We start from the raw sequence: 15674 nt of genomic DNA on the forward strand, positions 1-15674 counted from the left end.
CCATCAGAGTTGTTACAGATTACTCAAAAATACGTGAATGTGCCAAGGCAACACTTCAGCCATGTTTTTAATGAGGGAATGACATAATAACATGATGTAAAGCTTGAAAAAGTCGATTTTGCATAATACCCCCCCTTTAAGATTAAGCATGTAGTAGCAGTCCTGAGCCTTTTACAAATAGAAATAGATAATTACTTAATGTCCACTGCACTTTTAGCCCTGCAAAGAAAAAAGTTATACCTTTCCATTCCCATTCAACTACACTCACCTCAACTGTGCAGCTGCAGCACCATCCACCTAACCCCGGGCAGGCTGGTTAGCCCTGAGGAAAGAGCCTGAACCTCAGATCAATAACTTGAGTCTTGTCTGTCTAATTGCTCATTGGCCGACATTGGCGGCAGACTATATGTAAGTGCATGTTCCCTCGAGTGACTGACTTAGGCTCTATATCCACCACTTCACTCTTTGCCTCACCGTCTGCCCCTTTCTCATCTCCCTTTTTCAGCTGTTCTCGCCTGTGGTCGGCCATGTTCAGACTGGAGCAAACCTCTCCTCGACAGCATTGCCTTAGCTTCTATTTCTACAACATATAACCAACCCAAGACTCCAGCGTGGTGCACGTCTCTCTCACCGGCCCGTGTCTGCTTTGTTGCACAGGTAAATATCAGGATTTAATGATGGACAGGGAGATTAGCCAGTTACTCTGCGCCGCAATTTCAAAGAGAGCTAGGAAATTAGCCAGTCTCGTTTAAGGGGGCTTGGCGAACGAGTCATTATATTAGCCAATGCGGATGCGCTTTATGAGCATGGAACAAGTTATGAGAGGGATGTATTGATTCGGCTCATTGTGAATTATGTGAATAGATAAAAGTGTGAGTGTGCATATATATTAGGCAATTATGTGCGCAGGTGCTAATGTAAAAATTCTGCTGAATAAATATGAAATATACCTCTATCAGCATCCAACTTGCGTCCCCCTCGTCACAAGTCATTTTCCATGATAATTGGGATGCCGTGTTTGCCTTTTTCTGATGAGACAATGCAATATTGTGATAGCGCTTCACAGCTCAGATTCAAATGTGTATTGATCAGCGGCAGGGCTTAGTAGTTCAATCAACAGAGCCATACAGTCTCCACTTAACTTGAATATTGTTCTGTCCGTGTTTCCACAATGGATTATCAACAAAATCTTAATATCCCGCAACCGTGTTACTGTGCCGTTACATACACGACACTCATTTATATCCATTCTCGACCTCTTTTTCGACGAGAAGTGTGCTAATGCCATGATTTAAATGAAGTATTGATCAGTTTAGGAGGGGAGAATAGAGAGAGAGGGAGCGATTGTGAGGGAAAGAAAGCAGGACTAGTGTTATCGGTGTGGACCGCGCAGAGAAACACAGTGCTAACGGATGAGCAACGATTTAAGCAATACGGTGCAATGGATTTTGGCATAATTGCTGTTTTTAATCCGGACGTAATTACCAGACTCTTTTGTTTAACTGATTCACGGATGTGGGGAAATCTACATGGAGGTGACAGCAGTTTTTCCAGGCAGAATAGTAATGGGTAGAGTATTTTTGCATCCTTGTCTGTACAGCTTTCACAGTCGCACTAGTGATGGCTGTTTTGTGTTCAGTTTCCATCTTGTGGTAGTGTTCCCATCAAAGACGTGCAGCATCATTCAGGAAAATAGCAGTGCGAGCTGTGGCTACGTTTGGGGTCCTCCTCTGTCCCAGCTAACTTTCTCTTAAGCTCCTTCTTCTCACCCTCACTCTTTCTTTTACTGCTGGGCTGCCTCTCTCTCTCCATCCAGCGTCAGACCATTCTCACATGTGATTTACTTGAGGGAGGTAGCATTAATTAGTAGCCTGCTTGGTCAGCACATTCTGTACGCAACTGTTATAGTGACACCACCAGTACATATTTTATTATTTGATCAACAACTAAAGATGTGCAAAGATGAGCTGATTTAATGTCATAGCAGCTTGTTTTGTTATTGTTGTGGTTGTAACCTGTTCTTGATGATACCCTGGTAGAAGAACTTCAAATTGTACTTAATTGCTTAAAGAGAATAAGAAAAGCATGGTGCATCCATTCCATACCCAGCCACAGAGGCAGGTTGGCTGCGCACAGAGGATAGGCTCCGTGTGCTGGATTGATTTTCTCCTCCTCTCACTGCCCTGCCTTCTTTTGTGGTTCAATAGCTGGACATCCAGCAGCAAAGATCTCTCATTCGCGACCTGAAATGGAGGAGAGCAAGCTGGATCTCTCGAGGAAGTCCATCATCATGCTGCAAAACCAGAAGACCAAGAAGCTCAGCCAGAGGGCCGGAAGCATCCGTGTCAGGTACAGTGCTTTCTGTTAGGCCTAGCTAATTTCTGCAGGCCTCACACACAGACCAAGACCACCATCCTTCATATACATCTGGTTTATATTGGGTGATTATGTGTTGTATATTTAAATGTTAAGTTATTGTAAACCTAAATGCATTAACCCAGCTTAAACGCATTCATGTGAAATCTTTATGCATTACTTTCTTTTTCAGAACTGTCATATGAAAACTCCATTAACTAACAAAAATATAATTCCATGTCCATCTTCTCAATCACTGTGTTGTGTATATTGGTTGACTGTGGCTTCTGCCTATGTTGCCTGTTGCTAAGCTAAGGTGCTAACACATTCACAGATGAGTCTGTAAACATACTAGTAGGTTTGTCGTGTGTAGTTCTGTCTCAGTGCTGGAGATTTGTTTCTTACATCAGAGGTAAGAAACAAATTATTACACATTATTCTATGTGTAGAATAATCGTAAGTGTCTAAATTGTCAGAGGGATTGCTGTATGTAAATAAACCAATGGGTTCTGACTTACCTTCGGCGCATATGAACATGACACACTCTCATCCTCCGTTGTGTTTTCTTAGTGCCTTGCCCTGTCCTTTTAAAATCTCAAATGAAAGTGTGCTAACTCAGCATTTAGATACTACCAATAATGTAGATCTTCCAAAGCACAGACATCTCACTCTGCTTAGTTTCCCCCCCCCCGTATGAATCAATAATATTTGATTAATATTTGTATATTGCTGACTTTACTTAATGCACTCACTATTCACTGTATGTAGCTTTATCTATTCTAAAACATATGCCAAAAAAGGCTACTTGAAACAAGGTAGTTTGATTTCCGGTTCAGACATAACTTTGTGCACTTTTGCTTAGGCCTTAGTATTGAGGTTTCTTTACATTTTTACACATGAATTTGGTGGGAATTATTTACATAGCTGTTAGGTTGGTGGTTCGAAATCCTGCCTCCTGAAGGTGCCCACTGTCATTGTGTCCTTGGGCAAGACACTTCACCCTCCTTGCCTCCAGTGTTTGCGTACACTGGTGTATGAATGAGCGTGCGGATGGGTGAGTGGATCCTTGCTGTAAAACGCTTTGAGTGCCTAATGTAGGTGGAAAAGCACTGTATAGGTTGAGGCCATTTACCATCATTAGTGATTACATAGATATGTTTGAATGTTTTTGTTTTGTGCATGTTTGAGTTTTTATAACTCGTGTGGATCAGCTTCTGTGCCTTCTGTTTATGTCACCTTTGTTGACTTTGTCTCTCTTTCTGCAGTGTTGTTGTGTCTGTTTTAATGACGCATATGTCCTATCTCCAGTCACTGCCTAATCCCAGCGGCGCTGGCTCAGGAACAGATTACTACTTTCTGATGCCAGAGGGAACATGAACACGGAAGGTGGAAGATTGAAGGCACCACATTGTGGACAGGGAGGTCTAAGGTCAGAATGGACATGTAAATGTACACACCCCCATGACTACAAAATATTTTACACCTTACTTGACCAAGACTTCAGTTAATGTTGAATGTCTTACACAGAACAATACATGGTTAATGCTTGAAAAATGCATTTTAATTGTTTATTTGTTTGTGCCTTGTCTTAGAACGAGACCTGTACAACAGTGGTCCATCATCTCTCCTTTACTCCAGGTTTGTTACATTTATATTCATAATATGGTTTCCCTGCATAAAAGCATAAAAGTACATAAAAGAATCTCAAATTAAAGCAGTTTAATGACCCCATGCAATCGTTTTAATAAACAACTACTTCTCAAGCTGGCACATGTCTATGTTAAACATGTAGTTCTGTGATTTAATCTGTGTTTTCTTGCTCTGAGGTAAATAAAATAAGGCTGTGGTCTCAATCTTTCTATGCCACCCATTGTCTGAGTGCTCTTATCACACCAGCTGCCTCCCAGAACATGACTTTTAGGGACAAATGATTGCTAATAAAACATTTGATTGAGAGGAGAATAGAGTGAGAATCATAAACTGGCTGGATTCTGCCCTTTAATTTTGCCATCTCCAGAGAATTGCTTTTTGCTGTGCCGCAGAGAAGGTCCCGCACACAGGCAGTTTAGTAGGCTGCCCATGGACTCAAATTTAATTTAGCCTGTGTGCTGCGTGCACTGTGTGTATGCATGTGCGCGTGTCTTTTTGTCGCACTGTCCGTGTGTCTGGCTGAATAAATCATTTTGTGTTGCTGTGCAAAAGTCAGCATCACATGGAAATAGTGCCACCATGCTTGCTTGTGTGTTTTGACTATTCTCTAGTGATTATCATTTTACTCTGGCTGGTAGCACTGAGGTTTTTATTTGCTCTTTTATTTTTATTGATCATGAGTATTGAGTATTTTTTTCTTTGTGTTACTCCACTTGATGCATTTCCTCCACAAATAGTTTTTGCATTCAGCTAACCGGTTGTTGCTAAAACTTGTGTTAGTAATTTTCTATGGACCATGCTCATTGCATAAATAGAGAAAGAAGATTTGGGAATGTTAAACAGTGGTTGTGGTGGCCTTTCAGAATGGCGAGTTTGTATCATTTCTGTGTATGTGTGTGTTTATGTGTGCAGGTTCTTGATGAAAGCCTAGAGCAGAGGCATATATCAGAGCTCTAGTACTAATAAAAGGCCAGCAAGCTGTGCTCCTCTCCTTCTGGGAACAGCACCGCTTTTTACTGCTTCTCTGACAGCAAGATAAAGTGCCCTTCCAATTAGAAAAATATTTGGCCACATACCTACCAACAGCAATCCAGGGTTTTTATTTTTTTATGCCATTTGATCAAGAAACCTTGCTATTTTAATAGTATGCTTCCTTATCGCTGTGCCCTGGGTGTGCATGTTAATATGCAGCCTACCATGGTCCCGTAATGCAATATAATGAAATAACAGTAACAGCATTTTGGTGTCATTCTTTTTATTTTGGCATTTCTTTTGTACGTTTGAGGCTGGATGTTCTCCTGTTTTGGCATGGGGGTTGTTAGCGAGACGGTATGTGTTTTAGCATTTTGCATGAAGCAGTTTGTGCCGGTATGTGTGCCTGTGTTGATTTCATTCTTGTTGCCCCTGTCATCTATCTATGCCTTTTAGAAAAAGGTGTCTGTATACTTAACCATTGGTGCTCGGCTCCATCAGATTAAGAATACAGAGGACCCCACCCACCCTAGTTTTTCCAGATTGCATTAAAATTAAATTCTCTCTTGTTGTTGTGAAAAGAGGCACACATAAAAAATAATTGGCTGTAGGAGAGAACAAAGGGCTGGCTCCTCTCTCCTCCATGCACACCCTAGCCTGGCATTAATACCAAGCTTGCTGCATTGTTCGGCTGTCTGCAGCCATCCCCCTAGCCAGACACTCAGCTCTGGAGAAGTCACTTTTAATGTCTGATAATCAAGGTGAATTTTCAAAAAGCTGGCATTTTCAAATGATGGTGTATATATTATGTGTAGATGTGAGTTCAGAAGCAGGAGGAGCTCAACAGAAAGAGAGAGAGTCAGCTGCAACCATTCAAAGTGAAAGAGAGACACCTGAAGGCCTCCGATGTTACTGCACCTTAGTGCACCTTTAACAGGAGCGACCTTTGGAACAGAATATTATTAAATATTATTAATATTTACCCAATAATATGTTTTGCTTTTGTTTCTTTGTCTATGTGCTTTCAGTGACAAGTTACTGGATTCTCACAGTTTCAAGGAGCACAAGAAACAAAAAAAACAACATTGTGTGTCTCCCGTGGCTATGCCCTACAAAAAGGGAATGTATTTGGAGGCATTGCCTTCTGTTTCCTGTGCTGAAGGCAGCTTTGTGCAGTTAGTGGGGAATGAGGCAGCCAGCAGCAGAGCGCTAGAGCATCATTTCCCCGCTACAGGGCACAGACTCCTCTCCCTCTCGCTCCTCCCCTCTCCCCATCCACTAGGTATGATTATTTCTCCTCTGCTCCACCGCACCATTGTATTCAGGTCCGCAGTTACCCCTCCTTCTTGTCATTTTTCATGGCATGTTTTGCCCATGTGCAGCACTGCACATTTGCACTGTGCCTGTGCAATATGTTAAAGAGGCATATATATGCAGTGTGCACAACATAATAAGTATATATTTATTTTCTTTGCTGGTGATTTAGTGTTTTTTTTTTCTCAGTGCTGGAGAAAATGCAGGCTTCAGCCATGTATCTTAACAAACATGACTGCTGCGTATGCACTCGCCTCCAAGGCCTTTTACTCACCAGGGAAACCAAATTATACATCTGAGGCAGGACTGGTTGTATTTCGTGCTATGACTGTTAAAACCTGCCTAGTGATGTTGATCTCACAACATTTACAATTTGTTCTGTATGTGCATGGTTTGATGCACAATGTCAAAAATGCCATGCAACTGCATGTTCAGTAGGGCTGCATAAAAGCAAAAAAAATCAGTGACACAAAATACAGATCGCAAGACATCACAATATATGGCAAAATCTAATATAGAAGTATATATAACACAAAAGCTCAGTTTTAGTCTTCATTTTCCTAATTTTGTTGCATTTTAGACAAACTATTTTTGTCTAAATTTAATGTAACGTATTTAGTACTGTAAATAATACAAGTACTATATCTTGCTGCCCTACTGGTTTGTTAACCTTTCCACAGACAATGGCAATTAAAAAACAATTCTACTTTTATGTTTGATTACACATTTTTGTATGTGGCCTGTCATTTGTTAATACTTAATCATCGATATATAGTACATAGTATGTTTCAAAACGTGCCTGTAAGCGGAAAAAATGAATTATGCCTGGAAGGATAAAGTGACATCAGCAGCTATAAATGAATCAGTGACCAAAACATGATGAGAAACTCATTTATCTTTTGAACTGTTTTAAATTTACTAAAATCATAGACTTCATGTAACTCAAGCATAATGCTTTAGGACAAATTAAGTTAATCAGAAATGTTTTTCTCTATTGATCAACCTTTATGATTATCCATTTGATTACATTTAAAAAAAAAAATAGGAATAAATAAATGTAGCTGATTCCTGAACTTAGACATATCTTTTATACAAACCTCATTCACACACCAATGTATGCAGACACTGGAGGCAAGGTGGGTCTTGGCCATTGACACAATGACAGTGGGCACCTGCAGGAGCCAGGATTCGAACCCCCAACCTTCCGATCATGAGACAACCCCCTCTACCATCTGCGCCACTCTCACCATTGTCTCATCCAAACTCCAAAACTAGGTGCTGTTTCTACCAAATAAATGGCTGTAAACTTGTTGATCATAAAGTCCCCTGATGATTATTGAGATTATTAATTGCCCAGCCCTAAATTGAGCTCACACGAAATGTGTAAGCTTCATTTGTTTGTCAGTGGCAGTGGCAGCATATTTTCAGAGTGTAGTGCAGAATAAAGCCAAAAAAGGCCGTGGGCCAGAGGCGTTGTGCTGAAAGGATGAGAGGGGAATGAGGAGTGTGGAGAGATAGACAGTGTTTGCCCGTCCTCTGTGGCAGAGCAGGTCTGGCACTGTGCCAGTCTGGGCCTGGTGCCCACGGGGAGGCACTGTGTGGCTCTGATGAGAGCACTGAGAGGTGTGTAGTGACTAGAGACTCCAGGGGAGAGAGAGGAGCACATGAGTGACTGTGGGAGCTGACTGTGCAAGAGGCTGAGGCTGCATTTGCATGGGAAGTGGTCACGTCAGGATACTGTTCAGACTGAATGTACACAAATGACTAACCACAAATGACTTGCCATAAATACACTCCTGAGGAGTTCAAGCAACTTCTTTGCCTTAGTTTATTTAGTTCTTTTATATTGTATTATTCTCATTCTCCACAATGTGCTCTATAAATTATTTTTTCCCACTTTCTTTGAATTTATTATTTTTTCACTCTCTCTTTTGCATCCTCTTATTCTTTTCCAATAATCTTCACACCACCACACAGCCTGGTAGACAGCTCTAACATAACGAGTGTCTGAATTCTAATTTATGCCGGCAGGATAAAATAAATAGTGTGTCGTTAATTATGGGGAGCCAGGTCCTGGCTTTGCCCCAGTGATATATGAAGTGCATTCTGCATTACATTTTCTTAATTTATTTTTAATCTGCCTTTCAATTAATTTCAAACTGAATGTCTTAATGATAGCAAAAGGCTTCGCTAATAAGTGTGGGGAGGAAAAATAAAACCAGCTCCAACTAACATGGTCAAAAGTGTTAAGCTCTTTTGTGGAATTGTGTCAAAGACTTCAGTCATGGCTAGATCTGATACATAGAGCCAAATATTCACATTTTTTCATGAATTCTCTAATGGAAATGATGCAATACAGTGCCAAATACTATGTCAATTGTTCAGTGATTGGCACATTCACACCCATCTAGCCTCTGTGTAAACTGCTTCATTCAGCGTATGTAGACAATGTCACTCAATTTGAAATCTACGCCCATGTCTCCAGTGATTTTGACACTGTATGATTGTCCAATTCACACATCTCTCACAGACTTTCCACAAATTCAGCTCATAAATACAACTTGTATTCTCCAAGGAGCAAAGCATTTTTTGTTCCTCTTTGTTAACTAAAGTCTGCCTCAGCTTTCAGTGTGGCAGTTTGCTAACTAAATGGTGTGTGGCTTTTTTCGGTATATGCTACTTCTTGCTGGGGCGTGTGTGCTCTCCCAGGTCTTCTACTGCTATCCCTATGTGAGTATGCTATAAAAAGCCACAGTTTCAGACAGAAAAATGCTTGATATGATTAGAAGCATTTCATCCATCGTTTCACCCTCCTCTCAAATTAGACCAATGTCTTCTCTGTACTTTTTATGCACCATAGTTTTCTGCCAATTAGCATAGCGCGCTGTTGTCTCAGTGCTGGGAAGGCCTGGTGTGGGGTAGGCTCAATATAACAGTGGTGGTCAGTTACCAGACAGCTCACATCAGCCCAGGCCCATTAGGGACATCCACACACAGCTCCCTGCATTAGGATGCTCTCATTTACCGCCTTCACATCCAGCCAGTTATCTCTTTCCTCCTCTTCCTCTTCCTCTCGCTCTGTCTCTTCTCTCTCTCTTTTTAATTTTCCTCTCAAAAACAGATCCCACATTAAGCACCCAAGCATAGCCGGCTTGCAGTGCCTCTCCTGAAAGAGCAAAGGAATGATTTAATTTCACCTCCTCTCTGTCTCTGTGGCCTCCTCTGGCTGCTCATACACACATCATTAGACACACAGGCCTCATTTTCATCTCCCTGTGAGGGCACACGCAGGGCTTTAACTAGTTCGCCTCACCACGGCCATTGCCAGCGATCAATACCTGTGGTCAGGACAGACCATGCAGCGCTTATAAATAGGCCGTGAAAGTCCAACCATAAAACACCTCACAGGCCATATATGCCACCTCATAAATCCTTTTTTCCCCCAGGTTTTGGGTTTTGAACCTGTGGAGAAGTGACTGGTGCTTAACCACCAATGGATAGGTTAGCTATTTCACCTTTTTTGTGAAAATTAAGAGGTCATGGAAACAAAACATAGTCAGGGCACTTGTTGGGTGGTAAGAGTGGTAGAGAGAGATGTAGACTTGCAGACTTGTTCCATTGTGTGCTCGGTAGGTTACATGTACTGCAGCCTATAAATTGGACTAGAGAGGTCCACCCAAACCCGTATTATCATTATTATTATTAGGCCCGAGCGCCATACATGGCGATAGGGACTATTGCTTCTGCAACGCAGGGGGGCACCAGGGTGCGCTTCGATGGCGTACGGAGTGCACAACGGACACGACAGCGACCACAGCGACCTCCGACCACGACAGACGCATAGGACTCGGCCAGAGCTTTCCGAAAATGTCTAATGTGTAAAATCAGCTACAATGGAAAAACGCCTATATTGTTTTTGCTTTTGCAGAAAAGCCTTCCCGGGGGCTTCAGCGGCCAACCGCGCGCTCCACGTACACGCCAGAAAAAAATGACCCACAACTTTTTTGTGCGCCTTAGCCAGAGCTTTCCAACGGTGTACAGCATGTGGTGGTAACGGCAACGGCTTAGGTTTTTTTGGCAAAAAACGATTATTAGGCCCGAGCGGCCTGCCGTCGCAAGGGCCTATTGTAATCGCAATCACAGCGCAGTGCGCACAGCGCACTGAACCTAAGTGCGCGGAGCGCACAAAAACAGCGCGAAGCGCTGTCCCCATGTCAACCGTAAACTCACCATGAAACAGTGAAGCCCACACCGGAGGTGTGGGCCCTTTATACTTATTATTGCATTAAAATGAATGGGGGTATATAGTGTGAATGGGGGTATATAGTGGATGACGAGCGCGAAGCGCTCGTCATCCACCCAGGAACCCCACGGGTGCGTGCGGATCGATGAAAGCTTTCCAAAAATGTATAATATGATATCGTCGCGAAAGCGACGATATTGTTTTTCTCGGAAATATTATTAGGCCCGAGCGGCCTGCCGTCGCAAGGGCCTATTGTAATCGCAATCACAGCGCAGTGCGCGCAGCGCACTGAACCTAAGTGCGCGGAGCGCACAAAAACAGCGCGAAGCGCTGTCCCCATGTCAACCGTAAACTCACCATGTAAAACAGTGAAGCCCACACCGGAGGTGTGGGCCCTTTATACTTATTATTGCATTAAAATGAATGGGGGTATATAGTGTGAATGGGGGTATATAGTGGATGACGAGCGCGAAGCGCTCGTCATCCACTCAGGAGACCCAGGACCCCCACGGATGCGTGCGGATCGTTGAAAGCTTTCCAAAAATGTATAATATGATATCGTCGCGAAAGCGACGATATTGTTTTTGTAAAAAATATTATTATTCTTTCTTCTTCTTTCTTCTTCTGCTCTTTGAGCAGGAATTTGACCCCCTGAACATTGTCGAAAACTCACCAAACTTTGCCCAAAATTCAGGTCCGGCGAAAAATTAATTAAAATGTGTGTTTTATATTGGGGAAAAAAAAAATGGCGCGACAGCGCCACCTACAAAAGTCAAAATACATTGCGCCAATGGGGGAGGGGCCGAAGTAAACTTTGTCGTAGAGCGACGAGATTCGGTACAGACGTTCGTCATGTGACGACAAAAAAAAAAAATTATTGTGGCCACGCCCCCTGACAAACCGGAAGTCCGCCATATTGACAGGAAGCCCGGAGAATGCTGAGTCAGCGTTTTCGCTGACGTCGCATTTTAACGAACTCCTCCTAGGGCGTTTGACAAAATGAGCTCAAAATCGCTCCAGCTCATCTCGAGATGTGGGGCATCAAAAGTTATCCAAATTTTTTGGCTAAGTTTTACGGTTTGTTTGCGGCGAAGCCGCAATCTTTACGATGAATTTTGCGATTCATCAAAAACTAAAAATCGCTCCCATTTGCACAAACAATCTCCGATTAAAAATCGGAAATATACATTTTATTGACCTTTCACCCCTGGACACAACAAATGTGAAAAAGTGACATTGGGCGCGATAGCGCCCCCTCCAGGTGCAGAAGAAAAAATGCATTATGGGAAAAAAATTAGTTTGTCGGAAATGGATGAAATTCGGTACAAAAATAGTTGACGGCATCCTGATCCAAAAAGCCAATGAGACCCATATCGTATTTTGTACGGTGTTGCCATGGTGAATCAAAATACATTGCGTCGATGGAGGCGGGGCCAACGTCAACTATGTCGCAGAGCGACGAGATTCGGTACAGACATTCGTCATGTGACGACAAGAAAAAAATATTATCGTGGCCACGCCCCCTGACAAACCAGAAGTCCGCCATTTTGACAGGAAGTCTGGAAAATGCTGAGTCAGCGTTTTCACTGACGTCACATTTTAACGAACTCCTCCTAGGGCGTTTCACCAAATGAGCTCAAAATCGCTCCAGCTCATCTCGAGATGTGGGGCATCAAAAGTTATCCAAATTTTTTGGCTAAGTTTTACGGTTTGTTTGCGGCGAAGCCGCAATCTTTACGATGAATTTTGCGATTCATCAAAAACTAAAAATCGCTCCCATTTGCACAAACAAACTCCGATTAAAAATCGGAAATATACATTTTATTGACCTTTCACCCCTGGACACAACAAATGTGAAACAGTGACATTGGGCACGATAGCGCCCCCTCCAGGTGCAGAAGAAAAAATGCATTATGGGAAAAAAATTAGTTTCTCGGAAATGGATGAAATTCGGTACAAAAATAGTTGATGGTATCCCGATCCAAAAAGCCAATGAGACCCATATCGTATTTTGTACGGTGTTGCCATGGTGACCCCCGGGGCCCCCCATGTTATCCAATGGGCCTGACACATACATCTCACAGTATACAACATTACAGCGCGTCAGCGCCCTCTGTCAGGGGCTTGTGGACAGTGGTCATGGAAATACGGCCCGTTAGGGTCGTCTGATGCCACTTGTGAAATTAAAAAGATTACGGGCGCGCTAGCGCCCTCTGCAGGCTGGAGCCATTGCTTACATGGAGAGGCTAAAAATGTAGCTTAGATGTTTACTGACAAAGATTAATGGCACATTTGGGCAATAAAATGCAGTGTGTCGCCCTTGGTACGGTTACATAGACGCGGCAATAGAGGCGCTAAAGGAGGCACGGCCCGCGAGGGCCGTTCGATGCCGCTTGCGGCTTTAATTATTCTTTCTTCTTTCTTCTTCCGTCTTCTTTCTTCTGCTCTTTGAGCAGGAATTTGACCCCCTGAACATAGTCGAAAACTCACCAAACTTTGCCCAAAATTCAGGTCCGGCGAAAAATTAATTAAAATGTGTGTTTCATATTGGGGGGAAAAAAAATGGCGCGACAGCGCCACCTACAAAAATCAAAATACATTGCGCCAATGGGGGAGGGGCCGAAGTAAACTTTGTCGTAGAGCGACGAGATTCGGTACAGATATTCGTCATGTGACGAAAAAAAAAATATATTATTGTGGCCACGCCCCCTGACAAACCGGAAGTCCGCCATATTGACAGGAAGCCCGGAGATTGCTGAGTCAGCGTTTTCGCTGACGTCGCATTTTAACGAACTCCTCCTAGGGCGTTTCACCAAATGAGCTCAAAATCGCTCCAGCTCATCTCGAGATGTGGGGCATCAAAAGTTATCCAAATTTTTTGGCTATGTTTTACGGTTTGTTTGCGGCGAAGCCGCAATCTTTCCGAAGTATTTTGCAATTCATCAAAAACTAAAAATCGCTCCCATTCGCACAAACAAACTCTGATTAAAAATCGGAAATATACATTTTATTGACCTTTCACCCCTGGACACAGCAAATGTGAAAAAGTGACATTGGGCGCGATAGCGCCCCCTCCAGGTGCAGAAGAAAAAATGCATTATGGGAAAAAAATTAGTTTGTCTGAAATGGATGAAATTCGGTACAAAAATAGTTGATGGCATCCCGATCCAAAAAGCCAATGAGACCCATATCGTCTTTTGTACGGTGTTGCCATGGTGAATCAAAATACATTGCATCTATGGAGGCGGGACCAATCTGGGCCAACGTCAACTTTGTCGTAGAGCGACGAGATTCGGTACAGATATTCGTCATGTGACGACAAACAAAAAATATTATTGTGGCCACGCCCCTTGACAAACCGGAAGTCCGCCATTTTGACAGGAAGTCCTGAGAATGCCGGGTCAGCGTTTTCGCTGACATCGCATTTTAACGAACTCCTCCTAGGCCGTTTCACCAAATGAGCTCAAAATCGCTCCAGCTCATCTCGAGATGTGGGGCATCAAAAGTTATCCAAATTTTTTGGCTAAGTTTTACGGTTTGTTTGCGGCGAAGCCGCAATCTTTCCGAAGTATTTTGCGATTCATCAAAAACTAAAAATCGCTCCCATTCGCACAAAAAAACTCCCATTAAAAATCGGAAATATACATTTTATTGACCTTTCACCCCTTGACAAAGCACGTGTGAAAAAGTGACATTGGGCGCGACAGCGCCCCCTCCAGGTGTAGAAGAAAAAATGCATTAGGGGAAAAAAATTAGTTTGTCGGAAATGAATGAAATTCGGTACAAAAATAGTTGATGGCGTCCCGATCCAAAAAGCCAATGAGCCCGATATCGTATTTTGTACGGTGTTGCCATGGTGACGCCCGGGGCCCCCCATGTTATCTAATGGGGCTGACACATAAATGTCACATTATGCAACATTACAGCGCGTTAGCGCCCCCTGTCAGGAGCTTGCGGACAGTGGACATGGAAGTACGGCCCGTCAGGGCCATCTGATGCTAATTGTGAAATTAAAAAGATTATGCCCTAGCGCCCTCGGCAGGCTGGAGCCATTGCTTGCATGGAGAGGCTAAAAATGTTGTTTTGATGTTTACTCACAAAGATTAATGGCACATCAGGGCAATAAAATTTAGTGTGGCCACGCTGGCGCCCTTGGTACGGTTACATAGACGCGGCAATAGAGGCGCTAAAGGAGGCACGGCCCGCGAGGGCCGTTCGATGCCGCTTGCGGCTTTAATTTTTCTTTCTTTCTTTCTTTCTTTCCGCCTCTTAAAACTGGATTTCACCCCCTGAACGTGCGCGAAAACTCAATTAAAAATCACCGAAAAATCCAGTCTGGTGAAAAATTTACGAAAATGTGAGTGTCCAATGTGGGACGTGCAAAATGGCACAACAGCGCCACATGCAAATTTGAAAAAAATAATTCAGTGACGGAGAGCCTCCACCAACTTGGACACACACTCGCGCCTTTGGGCACAGACATTGTCCAGGTCGTGACCAGCAAAAAACATTATTATGACCCCGCCCCCTGACAAACAGGAAGTCCCCTATTTTGAGTGGAAAAATGAGGAAAAGTCAAATTGCCTCCACGCTGATGTCGCATTTGAACGAACTCCTCCGTGGGCGTTTGTCCGAATGAGCTTCTGATCGCCTCTAACTCATCTACACATGTTGGGGATCAAAAGTTATCCAAAGAATTTTGCTATGTTTTGCGGTCTTCGTCCAGTGGAGCCCCAAAGTTGACCTTTATTTTGGCGATTTCTGAGACCTCAATAATGGCCCCCGTTCGCACAAACTAGCTCGGATCATTACCAAAACTCATACACATGTTGCCCCTTCACCCCGCATACATGACATGACGTTTGGTGGCAGTGGACCCAACAGCGCCCCCTATAAAATGCATGTTAATGTCATCACTCATTCACTGGGTACGTACCAGAGAGTAATGACCCTGACAGTTGCATGCGCCTTGGTCAGAGCTTTCCGAAAATGTATAATATATGGTATTTCGAGCAACGGGAACCCTTGTTAGGCCCGAGCGCCATACATGGCGATAGGGACTATTGCTTCTGCAACGCAGGGGGGCACCAGGGTGCGCTTCGATGGCGTACGGAGTGCACAACGGACACGACAGCGACCA

The 15674-nt window shown here is 43.3% G+C and overlaps 1 long non-coding RNA gene across 9 annotated transcripts in view; it reads left to right on the top strand.

Annotated features, from left to right (window-relative positions):
- Window positions 1-291: 291 nt before the first annotated feature.
- The window catches only part of LOC306962632, a 65832-nt gene continuing 50449 nt past the window's right edge, over window positions 292-15674 (top strand). For 6 of the 9 annotated variants that reach the window (XR_013792836.1, XR_013792837.1, XR_013792838.1 and 3 more), the window contains exons 1-5: window positions 292-408; window positions 506-657; window positions 2208-2349; window positions 3664-3784; window positions 3948-3993. This is a non-coding gene — a long non-coding RNA (uncharacterized lncRNA). Of the gene's footprint in view, window positions 409-505; window positions 658-1388; window positions 1570-2207; window positions 2350-3663; window positions 3785-3947; window positions 3994-6005; window positions 6260-15674 lie in introns of those variants that run through there. The other 3 variants (XR_013792840.1, XR_013792841.1, XR_013792844.1) reach the window with 2 other exon arrangements.

Source organism: Gobius niger (assembly GCF_951799975.1).
Source record: "Gobius niger genome assembly, chromosome: 4".
NCBI lineage: Eukaryota > Metazoa > Chordata > Actinopteri > Gobiiformes > Gobiidae > Gobius > Gobius niger.